Below are 11960 nucleotides of genomic sequence, written 5' to 3' on the forward strand. Positions count from 1 at the left end.
CGCTTTTTTGACATTTTTACTTTGGCGCGTAATTTCCACCTCAGTGTTTACAAACAATGAATGGTTTAAAGGTCCCTGATTTAACAAGGTACTGTTATTCTCTATTCCCTTGACATATAAAACTGAAAGGGTCTGGTTAAATAAGGTTATGATTAGGTTAGGTTAAGGTTATGTTAGGTTAAAGAATTGAGTTAAGACACTGTTTACGGTGGATTAAGATTAGTTAAGAACAGGTTAGGTTAAGCTAGATCAAATTCCCATAACACGTCATCAACACACCGTGACGTCAAGTGGTCGTCATGGCAACTGGCTTCAACTCGGTCCTGACAATATCCAGAGTTCACCGGATCAAAAATTTTAACCCATCTTGAAATTTAATCCCCCAAGTTCGATTAAATATTAGTTAAGAAGTACCATAGTATATTATATAGTTTAATTTAAGCCTTGATACCTAACCTAACCTAACCTAACCTACGAAAATGACTTATTACAATAGATACAACGTTACAGTTTAATCAGCTTCGTCATTCTCAAAAAATACAGCGCTACAAATGTACTGTATATTATCTATGTATACTGTATGTATGTAGTATGTATACATGGCGATTTAACTATATATCTATCTATTTATATACTGTATCTATCAAATATCTATCTATCTATCAATCAAATATCCATCTATCTATCAAATATCTACCTATCTATCAAATATTTATCCATCTATCTCAAATATCCATCTATCTATCAAATATCCATCTATCTATCAAATATCCATCTATCTAATTCTATTCCTAATTACACACATATTTACAGAATTTTTTCCACCTATTTAAGAAAAAAATCGCTAAATCCACCATAATCCCATAATGTTTTTTTTTTCTGTAGTGAGTTTGACAATATGTGTTTTGTCGCCTTTCACTCACTCTATAAACACATATTCCACGCCCTATTGGCCTACTGTTCTCCCTTCACTATAATAGGGCAGATATCCATTCATTATTTATTCTCAAAAGTAAAAAAAAAAATTAATTATGACCTCTATGGTGTTTAGGAGTTAGGGTGGTATTAGGTTAAGGTTCAGTGTATGAGAGTATTGTGTTGGGAATGTGATGTACTTTCCCTTGGGTGGAAATAGAAAATAATACCGAATCCATGAACCCACTGAATCCGTGAACCCACTGAATCCATGAACCCACTGAATCCGTGAACCCACTGAATCCATGAACCCACTGAATCCATGAACCCACTGAATCCATGAACCCACTGAATCCGTGAACCCACTGAATGAACCCACTGAACTGTGAACCACTGAACTGTGACCACCTGAATCCATGAACCCACTGAATCCATGAACCCACCGAACCCCTGAACCCCTGACGATCTTGGGAAATTGTCCATAAAAAAGTTGAGTATCACAAAAGTTTTTTTTTTTTTTTTTAACATTAGATCAAGTTAATTAATAATTGTCATGATATAAAATTCCTTAACTTTGAAATAGAGGATTAGGGAGAGATATGAGGGTATAGGGATTCGGGGTATTCAGTGATTCATAACTTCGGGGATTCGGCTCTGGGATTGGGTTCGGGGATTCGGCACCGGGATTCAAACATTGCATGATAACAGCCCCCCCTCCCCCCTCAAATACCATTTCACTATTCTGTTATCCTGGCAACGGACGTCCTATTCACACGTGCTTCCTGTTAACGGATGTCCCCCCCCCCTTTTAGGTTGCTTCCTGTGCGTTGACCCGTTGAACGTCAGGATGCATTGTGGGGGCCATTGTTTTCACGGCGAACGTCAGGATGCATTGTGGGGGCCATTGTTTTCACGGCGTCCCCCTGACATAATTATTGCTGTTATGTTGGTTTTGGGGACTTTTCTGCCCGCTTGAGGTGAGGGGGGCTGGGGTGAGGGGGTAGGGAGGGGGGCTGGGTGAGGGGTAGGGAGGGGGCTGGGTGAGGGGTAGGGAGGGGCTGGGTGAGGGGTAGGGAGGGGGGCTGGGTGAGGGGTAGGAGGGGTCTGAGTGAGGGGAGGAGGAGAGAAGCTGCCCATATGTACTGGCCCCATCTATCTGGGAGAAGAGTGAGCCTAAAAACTATTTTTTAACCAAATTATAGTATTTATGTAAACCTAATATATTCCCTATTTAAAAACAGTCTAAATTTATTAAAAAAAAAGAAGTTTAAACCCAATTAATTCGTTTGAAACCAATTAGTGCAATATTTAAAACCCTAAAATAATAATAAGATCTATTTCACGTAATTGTGGCCAGAGAGAGAGAGAGAGAGAGAGAGAGCCATCATAAACCAACCAATGACCTTGCCTATTCCTCAATGTCAACACTACCTAGACGATGGGTCACAGAGAGTGGCAAGGATCAACCTCTTCTCGGTGTCAGGTCGGGACTTTACACCTGTTAGTGTCAGCTTGGGAGAGGACTCGACCTCGTCAGCTCTTGTCCTGTCTGTTTGTCCTTGAGAGCTGTCATGACGGTAGTTTCTGCGAGAGAGAGAGAGAGAGAGAGAGAGAGAGAGAGAGAGAGAGAGAGAGAGAGAGAGAGAGAGAGAGAGAGAGAGAGAGAGAGTCTTGATGGGGTGAGACTGATCACGAACATAAAAAAATATAACAATAATAATAACAGTAATAATAATACAGTAAATATCATACAGTAATACAGGCTTACAATTGGTTGAGCGTACTGTACATATAAACTATGAACGCATACATTCTAACAAGTGTATAGCCCTTGTATAGTCAGACAATGCAGGTATACAGTTTACAATGACCGTGGAGGTATATAGTTTACAATGACCGTGGAGGTATACAGTTTACAATGACCGTGGAGGTATACAGTTTACAATGACCGTGGAGGTATACAGTTTACAATGACCGTGGAGGTATACAGTTTACAATGACCGTGGAGGTATACAGTTTACAATGTACCTAAATACTGCACGGGTATATATCATTAATAATAAAGAGTGAGGCAATTTAACCATGAATTTTGTTGACTTGAAAAATATTAATAGCTTTATATATTTACAGGTGACGGTCCTTTGTCTCATGTTAAAATATAATACTTTATAATTATACCGTGATATGTTTATACTGCATATGTATAAGTTATATTAAGCAATGGTTCATCTCAAGCTTCTGGCCATGTTTACAATTTATACCGTTCAATTGTTTTTAGCTGTGTAGACGGATTGATAGTCATTCATTCGTTTATTATCTAAATTGGCGGATTTATCATCTTTCTGTTACTTGTAATCATTAATTTATATTTCCCTGACTTTCTGTAGTAAAAATATATTCCCCAGCAAAATTATCTGCCCTTGTCCCGTAAGGATAATTACTGTACCTGATTTTCCCCCAAATTTTAGTTTATCGCAAAATTACCACAATTTCTCTAATCAAGATAAATTCCTCGACTTTTTCCCGATTTTGGAATCTATCACAAAGAATCCCTAACTTTTGAAATAATTAATTCCCTGATTTTGTCCCGATTTCCCTGATTTCAAACACGAATGATCAAGTTAGGAGGGCCCAGTAGATCCAGGGGCTCCATTATCTCTGGGGCCCATTAGACCTGCAACCATTACCCACGTTTATAATTCTTATCTTCACATGTCTCTGTAATTTGTGTAATATTAACCACAAAATACAGGAGACTCACGCCACACGTAATTAGACGAGATAGGGATCGACCTTGACCCGAGGAAGAGCGCATGTTGCCTCCCTTGTGAGGAAGACGAGGTGTTGCTCCCCTCGCCTGCAGGAACTAAGTTATTACCCTACGGCGCTAAAACATTTCACACGCCAAAACTTCTCATAAATTAAACCGCAAAAAAAGTTATTATCATAATTTTTTTTAATTAAACACGATAAAAATAATTATCTTTTTTTTTAAATTAAACAACACGAAACTAACTAAAAAAAAATTAACGAGTGTGAGGTTGTTTATGTGAGGACGTGTTTTCCCTCACTCAATCAATGTCTCAATCAACCCAACCCATAAACAATACAAGAACTGACTTATTGGCTTATATCCTAAACAGTTCCGGGGCGTTTTCTTGGCTATATCCCTGTGTGTTCTTGGCCCAATACATTCATATACAACACAAATACAATGGTTGTTAGTAATACAACTGTGTCCTAACCTAACCTAGCCAAACCTAACCTAACCTAACCAAGCCAAACCTAACCAAGCCAAACCTAACCTAACCTAACCTAGCCAAACCTAACCTAACCTAGCCAAACCTAACCTAACCTAACCAAACCTAACCTAACCTAGCCAAACCTAACCTAACCAAGCCTTGATTTATCTCAGCACCTGACATTACCACCGCTAGGTCTCCAGTACTGGCGGGTCAGCATTGTTAGTAATAAAAAAAATATAAATAAAATATACTCCCGGACAAAGCAAGGCTCAGGGTGTGTTTTATTGTACTTACTGAACAATGTAGTGATTCCTAACACCTGCAGCTTATTATAACTTTACACGTGTATATTTCAGCTAATTATAACTTTACACGTGTATATTTCAGCTAATTATAACTTCACACGTGTATATTTCAACTAATTATAGCTTCACACGTGTATATTTCAGCTCATTATAGCTACACGTGTATTTTTCAGCTAATTATGACTTTACACGTGTATATTTCAGCTCATTATAGCTACACACGTGTATTTTTCAGCTAATTCTGACTTTACACGTGTGTATTTCAAGACACTTCCCTCTTATATATCAAAGTCTGTAAATTGGCAATGTGTACTTACCTTGTCCTGATGTCACAACCTGGAAAAAATAAATCAGTTTTAGTTTGTCATCTCAATATACTTTCCTAACCTAACCAAACCTAATGTTACCTAATCTAACCTAACCTAACCAAACCTAATGTTACCTAATCTAACCTAACCTAACCTAACCTAACCTAACCTAACCTAACCTAACCAAACCTAACCTAACCAAACCTAATGTTACCTAATCTAATCTAATCTAATCTAATCTAATCTAATCTAATCTAATCTAACCTAACCTAACCTAACCAAACCAAACCAAACCTAACCTAACCAAACTTAACCTTTAAATGTCTTAGTGGGTTGAAAAAGCGTAGTAACACATTATAACACCAACAAACAAGTGTGAATTTGGTAGCATCACATCGTAAAAATTCTTCACTATTACTGTGTTTACAAACCTCCTAAATTATCCTGACCACGGTACAAATATAATTTAATGTAACAGTAATTCACTTTTAACTAGATATTAACCTTCGCCGTTAACCCACATACCAACATCGGGGCTGAAAATCGTGCTGAAGAAATGCAACTCAACGAACTAAACTGACCAAAATAATGACACGAATTTTTGCTGAAATGCGAATACAATTTTAACCATGAAAACCAACTGTGTAAATTTCAATTACACTCAAAAGCCTATTGTTTTTATAATAATTTTTCACTTTTTATGTAATCTGTGCCAGAATTTTGTATTTTTCCAGATACAAAAAAATACAAAAAATATAAACCTAACCACAACATAAACACGGGTACACATCAGTATATTTTAATGATTCACCTTAAAATTTACATTGGAGACTTAAAAGCCGATATGAAGCATCAAATTACACACACAAGTAAGAAATATATTCTCAAAACACAACTACAGAAATTAATAGAAGCTTCCCCCTCCTCCCCCCGTTAGTTTAGGTCAATTTGTTTTCGTATTTCAGGAGGAGCGTGAATTAGCCTAGTTACTGTGTGTCGCATGTTGTCTTACGATGAGGTTCAGCAAGACGGCCAATGTTAGAAATTAGCTAAGACGACCAGGAATTAGCTAAGACGACCTGGAGTTAGCTAAGACGACCAGGAATTAGCTAAGACGACCTGAACTTAACTAAGACGACTTGAAATTAGCTAAGACGACCTGGAATTAGCTAAGACGACCTGAACTTAACTAAGACGACTTGAAATTAGCTAAGACAACCAGAAATTTGCAAAGGCGACCTGAAATTAGCTAAGACGACCTGGAATTAGCTAAGACGACCTATTGAACTTAACTAAGACGACTTGAAATTATTAAGACAACCGAAAAATTTGCAAAAGGCGACCTGAAATTAGCTAAGACGACCTGGGGTAGCTAAGACGACCTGAACTTAACTAAGACGACTTGAGTAAGCTAAGACGACCTGCTGGAATTAGCTAAGGCGACCTGAACAACTAAGACGACTTGAAATTAGCTAAGACGACCTGGAATTGGCCCTAAGACGACCTGGAATTAGCTAAGACTGACCTGAACTTAACTAAGACGACTTGAAATTGGCTAAGACGACCTGGAATTAGCTAAGACGACCTGAACTTAACGCTAAGACGACTTGAGTGGCTAAGACGGCCTGGAATTAGCTAAGACGACCTGAACTTAACTAAGACGACTTGAAATTAGCTAAGACGACCTGGAATTAGCTAAGACGACCTGAACTTAACTAAGACGACTTGAAATTAGCTAAGACGACCTGGAATTAGCTAAGACGACTTGAAATTAGCTAAGACGACTTGAAATTAGCTAAAACGACCTGAAATTAGCTAAAACGACCTGAAATTATCTTAACCCTAGATTTTGTCACTTAATTGATATTTTTGTGGGTATATTATTGTTGTTTACTGTTAAGTTCAATCTGTAATCAGTTTCAAGTCTCAGAACATATAATTTGGGAACTATTTTTTTCGTTTTGTCTAAAGTTTCTAATATAATGGGATCCAAGTTTATAATTCTGATACATGTAAGTTATTTTATGTATTTGAACGTAAGTCAAAATAATTACGATCATTCCTACGGTATTTTCTGTATTTAAACGTAAGTCAAAATAATTACGATCATTCCTACGTTATTTTATGCATTTAAACGTAAGTCAAAATAATTACGATCATTCCTACGTTTATTTTATGTATTTGAACGTAAGTCAAAATAATTACGATCATTCCTACGGTATTTTCTGTATTTAAACGTAAGTCAAAATAATTACGATCATTCCTACGTTATTTTATGCATTTAAACGTAAGTCAAAATAATTACGATCATTCCTTCACCTTCAATTACGAGAAAAAGTCATTATACGAACATCTGAGTTTACGGAAGGTAGAATGGTGAACGCTGATGACTACAAACATGTCATTTTCTATCGTAAAACCAATGTGTTTATTCTCCCCGGCACCTGACTCCACCTGGTATTAACTCAAGCAAACATGTAAGTCTTAATTCCCTTCTTCAGTTGGGTTATAATAAAGATTAATGCGTTTATAAAGTCAGTTTTTTCGCGGCTGTGAAGTTTGTTTACATCCTGCTAAACTGGTTCCCTGCTGTCATAAAAAAGGGAACTTAACTACAGGTATTCATCAACGGAATGATAAAGCGTGTGTCTGATTGGTCGATTCGTTAACCAATGAGAGACGAGGTGCTGTCATAACAAACATGGCGGACCAGAATGATAATAATAGTTTAATTCGTGACGGAAATGAAGAAAATAAAGTGAGTTTTGTATAAGGAATAAAGCTAGTGGTTAGGTTAGGTTGGAGTTGGAGTTGGGTTAGGATTGGAGATAAAATCTAGTTACCCCCCTTCGATTGGGATTTGGCTCACACGTGCTTCAACATTAGGTTGGGTTAAGTTAGGTTAAGACATTAGGTTGGGTTAAGTTAGGTTAAGGCCAGATCAGATTAGGGCTCACTAAAGGGCATAATCGACTTGTCAAAGAGGTTAGGTTAGGATCTATTAGGATACCATAGGACCTAACTGGCGAATCACAACCCCCCCACCCAACCCACCCGCCCACCCCACCCCCCCCGTACCCAAGCGCCTGAGAAAGATCGCCCACATGTTAAAATATACATATATATATCACAATTAAGTGGTTACCTTGACAACTGGGCAATTTATGACCCAGGAAAGAAATAGTTGGGTCACAAGAAGCCGTAATGAGGTCAGGGTTAAACTATAATTAAACAAGTTATAATCATGTACTGGTTATAGAGCTATGATATAATGTAAACAGTGTTGGCTATATGTGGCTATTGGCAGCGGTATTGGTTAGGTTAGGTTGGCAGAGGTAAATTAAAATAAGGTTAGGTTAAGTTTGGTTAGGTTAGCAGAAGTAAATTAAAGTAAGGTTTGGTTAAGTTAGGTTAGCAGAGGTAAATTAAATTAAGGTTAGGTTAAATTAGGTTAGCAGAGGTAAATTAAATTAAGGTTAGGTTAAGTTTGGTTAGGTTAGCAGAAGTAAATTAAATTAAGGTTAGGTTAAGTTTGGTTAGGTTAGCAGAAGTAAATTAAAGTAAGGTTTGGTTAAGTTAGGTTAGCAGAGGTAAATTAAATTAAGGTTAGGTTAAATTAGGTTAGCAGAGGTAAATTAAATTAAGGTTAGGTTAAGTTTGGTTAGGTTAGCAGAAGTAAATTAAATTAAGGTTAGGTTAAATTAGGTTAGCAGAGGTAAATTAAAGTAAGGTTAGGTTAAGTTAGGTTAGCAGAGGTAAATTAAAATAAGGTTAGGTTAAGTTTGGTACAATTAAAATCAGGTTACAATTGGCTATATACCAATACATAACACTTTCAAAATTAACTCAAAAATCCTTTAGCCAGAACACTATCATCTAACCTAACCTACCTATCTATATCTACCTACCTATCTATATCTACCTACCTATCTATATCTACCTACCTATCTATATCTACCTACCTATCTATATCTACCTACCTATCTATATCTACCTACCTATCTATATCTACCTACCTATCTATATCTACCTACCTATCTATATCTACCTACCTATCTATATCTACCTATCTATATCTACCTACCTATCTATTTTCTATCCACATATCTGCCTCTGCACCCAAATCTGTCCTAGCCAAACCTACAACAGTATAAATTATTCTGGCTAACATAACCAAATATGGCAAACCTGAATTAAATAAAATTAACATATTAAGCTGCCCAGTTGTATTTATTTATTAATTAATGTATTTATCTCCGCCCAATTATGAACCAAATGCTGTATAATTCTCATTGATGCAGTAACCTTGGATAAAACTCTAGTGGTCAAAGTTTATAGTTATTTTCGTATATGTAAAAGTAATAATCGAGTCAAAAATCTTATGGGAAATTATATGTGGAAAAATTATGTTTTGCTGTAGCCTCAACATAATAATAATAATAATAATAATAATAATAATAATAATAATAATAACAATAATAATAATAATAATAATTACAATAACAATAATAATAATAATAATAATAATAATAATAATAACAATAATACTACTACTAATAATAATAATAATAATAATAACAATAATAATAATAATAATAATAACAATAACAATAATAATAAATTATAATAATAATAATAATAATAATAATAATAATAATAATAATAATAATAATAATAATAATAATGGCCTACACCTGACAAAATAATAATAATAATAATAATAATAATAATAATAATAATAATAATAATAATAATAATAATAATAATAATAATAATAATAATAATAATAATAATAATAATAATAATAATAATAATAATATCCTTTTATGGGAGTTAAAACACGTAAAATACGCTTAAATCATTTGTACCTTATTACAGTGTGTCCAAGTCAGCTAAGGCGTATTTCTTCGTATTTTCTTGTTATAGAGAAAAACAAAATCTTGAAGTCACCACACTGAAACAAATAAATAAATTAGAAAAAATACCGTTATAATTAGTACATTTTATAGCTTATAATTAAATACGACTAATAATTATCTACGTGTATTTTCATGTCATTAGTAGTTAAAAAAATAAACAGACGGAAATAGACTCGCAGCATAGTAATTACAATCCTTGTACTTAAAACAGAAGAAAAGTAGACATATTACACACAATCAATCATCTGTAGACGTAAGAAATACAACTCTTACCTCAAAGTAGAGTTTCCAGGTTTATTTTTCATATATTTGTAAGAGTTATGTCCCCATTACCGTAGCCTCGTACACTTGGCGCCAAATTGACGATATGTGAAGCTCCACTTGGCGCCAAATTGACGATATTTGAAGCTCCGTCTGTATAGGTCTCCTGCCTGCTGCCAACGGTGACAAAAACGCATCGCATAAGGGTATTGTATTTTTTTTTAATATAATTTAAAGATATTTAATTCGTTTTCTTTCTATTCTAATGCTATATAAAACATTTGAATATTTATTGTAGCATTTTGTAGGTATCCGGTATATAAATTATTGAGCATTGCTTATTTTATTTATTTATTATTGTCGTAAGTCATTTTGTTATATATTAATGGATGAAATTGAACAAGCGATGAGAGATTAATGGTAGAGATATTTATAGGAACATCCATCATACAATTAATCCTCTTACTTAAAACAGACGAAAGTGGACATATTACACATTCTCAGTCATCCACAGACTTAAAAAATGCAGCAATATACGTATCCTCTACTTTAAAGTACAGTTTACATCGACTTATAGTATTAGAATTCTTTGTTATCGAAATTTAAGGGTTTTTAATCCGTTACTTTATCTATTCTAATGTTATATACAATAAGTTTTGATATTTATTGTATTTTACAGGTATCCGGTTTATAATTTATTGCATATTTAGCTTAGTTTATTTGTTATTAATCATTGTCGTAAGCTATTTTGTTACATATTAATAGGTAAAATTGAACAAGCGGTGAAAGATTAATGGTAAAGTTATTAATAAAAAAATTATAATTAGTGATGAGGGGATACTCTATAACAGGCTCAGATCAACCCACTTTGACGTCCCGTAATGGTCGTTCCTACTTAAATAAGATAGGCCTAACTCAAATTCATTCTTCTCTCAGTCGTACCCTATCTGCGTGTTGGTACTGATCCTATATAGACGTTGATCTTCTTACCTAGCCACTCTGACCTACATTTAGCAAGTTACAAATCGCTATGTTGTGTCAGTAGCCGATACACATGGGCGAGAAAAGTGAAGGTTTCTCGTCACACTGAGGTACTAAGAGGTATGTGTGGCCCTCACTGTTACGCCATACAAACTAATTAATAACATACTGATGATGCGTTTTGCCTGAGCTGGTCCCATATTGTCAAGTACTTGGGCAACAGGTATGCTCAAAATAGGGGGAACTATAGTATTTTTTTTTTTTACTTTTACTTTTCCTCTCCTCCTCTTCCTTTACCTCTTCCTCCTCTTATTCTTCCTCCTCCTCCTCTCCCCACTGGATCAACACCCTCCAAGGAATCTGAATAAACAATAGAATTTGATCTCACTTCACCTTCCTGTTATGGTGATACACAAACACCCGAACGATGTTTTTTCCACTTAAATTATAACTTACTTTTCTTATGTAAATTAAAACAAAAAACACTTGTAAAAATGGCCTCTAAATTATACTTGAGGTGTGTCAATGCCTTGTATTTTATTCAAGGTATAAACTATTTCCTTTATTCACGTATGTATGTTGATAATATTCATTTACATAATATAGATAATAAAAAATAATAATAATGAGAGATAATGATAATAAATGAAATAATATAAATGGGCTCGTATCTCACCGGTAAATCTATAAACAAAAAAACGTTTAATAAGCGACCTTGATGCGTCACCACAGAAAACGATGTAGAAGGAAAACGCCCATGGATGACTATGCTATTGTGATTGTTTGTACCTAATAATTATATTTTCCTGTGGTGATACGACCTTCTGGCGTCACTGGGTGAATACTGGAATCTCAGATATTAGTGAGATAAATATTACTTATAATTGGAGCTGTGAGAATGTCCTTGACTGGTTAATTTAGACTAATATACAAGAATGACATCAAAAAATACTATAAAAACTGCAGCCTGATTTTTACCTTAACTAGATACTTCACGTTCACTCAAATTATAAATATATTTTGTCA

The sequence above is a fragment of the Homarus americanus genome, unplaced genomic scaffold (assembly GCF_018991925.1).
Source record: "Homarus americanus isolate GMGI-L3 unplaced genomic scaffold, GMGI_Hamer_2.0 scaffold21300, whole genome shotgun sequence".
In the NCBI taxonomy this organism is placed as follows: Eukaryota; Metazoa; Arthropoda; class Malacostraca; order Decapoda; family Nephropidae; genus Homarus; species Homarus americanus.